Source organism: Acromyrmex echinatior, chromosome 2 (genome assembly GCF_024713525.1).
Source record: "Acromyrmex echinatior isolate Ae372 chromosome 2, ASM2471352v2, whole genome shotgun sequence".
Lineage (NCBI taxonomy): Eukaryota > Metazoa > Arthropoda > Insecta > Hymenoptera > Formicidae > Acromyrmex > Acromyrmex echinatior.
In genome coordinates, this window is record NC_141853.1 from 1,395,001 (window position 1) to 1,397,076 (window position 2,076).

Here is a 2,076-nt window from a genome sequence, read left to right on the forward strand (position 1 = left end):
AATACTCGTTCTAATTCGATATATTAATATATTGCATATTAAACGTAAAGATATATTACATATGCAGTTTGTGATGTTTCTACCTATATACATATATTACAGAATGTATCAATGAGAATATTTCAATATCTGTTAATAGCACTGAGATAGAACAAATTATTTAAATTTATAAAAATAATTATTGAAATAATGAATTTCTATGATTTTTTCTATGAATTTTTCTAACTATCCCGAATTTCTAAATCGATAAGAGCTTTCATGGAATACACAAAATTCTCGAATTCTGGTGAACGGAGGAGCAGACAACTCGTGAGAAATCGGTATTCACAATAAGTAGTCACGAAGGATTTCTCGGGCTGAAGTCGTGACCGTCTGTTCCTGATGATATATCCCATGGGATCGTCGGGAACTTGCCAATCACTATTCGGGGATTTACGCCATCCCCGAAGTGACCTCGTGGTAGCTCATACAGAATCGTCCTAAGCCATGACATCGCTTGGCTGTAGTGCATCCTTCGGCCAAAGGTCCGTGATCGCACTCGCCGCAACGGATTTACATAATACGAGGATGAGAGTGAGGAAGAGAGAGAGGGAGAGAGACGGGGGGGAGAGAAGAAGAGAGGGAGAAAATCGTAATTCCTTAGCATACATCACATGATAGATAGTGCACATGCACATGTCTTGAAATATCAAGATATGTCCTACCAATCGTGATTACAAAGTCCTCAAACATTTGTAAATCAAATAAATCTAAGTAGGAATGATAAATTCGATAATGAAAAATAAATTGATGGTGCGTAATTTAATAATTAATATATACAACTATACCCGGCTAAAAATTTGGAAACATTGGCGATTTTTTTGCGTTTCGCGATAAATTAAATATCTCGGTGAAAAAAGATCATAAAGAAATTCTCGACAAAATAATCTATTTTTGTGCTTTAAAATGAATGGTCGAGAATTTCTTTATGATCTTGTTTCACCGAGATATTTAATTTATCGCGAAACGCAAAAAAATCGTCAATGTTCTTAAATTCTTTAGATACGGGTTTGAATTTTTCTGTGATATTTTTGTCCTAAGTTATATAAAATTGAAAATCGGTATTTTTTTGTAATATTTTTGTCTTTGAAACGCTGCAGTTTGATGAAACATCATTAGACAAAATTTAATATAAAAGTATTTTAAAGTAAGCTTTCTAAGTCTTAAAATGTTTTTTGAAAATATTTGGTATGGTTTTTTGCAAAGATATCGAATTTTTTTGTGTAAAATTGTATTGTGTAAAAACTTTCTTTAAAATAAACGATCGGGAAAAATTCTTGAAAAATTTTGAAAAAACAAATATAAATCAACCGCATTATAATAAATATTTTTTCCTTAAGCCTATTCCACAATGTGCTTTTTATTTCTTGTTTTTTGTTTTTTGCCTCTTTGCAACCGTTTTATCGACAATTGTATTTCTTGCTACATGTTTCCTGTTTCTTCCGAAGTTCGTTAACTTTTATCTCAGGCGACATAAAACTAAAAACTGAATAAAAAGCAAAAAGACAAGATGTAAAAAATAGTAAAAAGCAAGAAATGGGAAACTAAAAACACTTTGTAAAATAACCATTAGTTTCAAACTTAAAAAACATTTTCGAAAAAGTAAGTTTTTACATAATAAAATTTTACACAAAAAAATCGATATCTTTACAAAAAATTATTGTAAATTTTTTCAGAAAATATTTTGCTTAAAAAATCTAATCGGATAGAGCAGAGCTTATGTTGTGATGTTTTTATTCAAATTATAAATCTTCACACTATTATGAATAGAATAATTGCTTTAAAACATTGCATGTTCATCTGATTCAATAATTGAATATTTATAAATCCTTAATATTCCGTAAATAAGAAAAAATATTTGTTGATTACAAAGAGGCAAAATGGATCAATGTATCCCATCCGTGAGGTATACTGAGCATCCTCGAAGGATAATTTGAGCCATAAAGATAATCGTTTAATAAGATGGTATATTATTAAAAACATGAAAGAATTATGTGTATATTAATCAAATTTTTCTTAATTTTTATCTTAAGTATA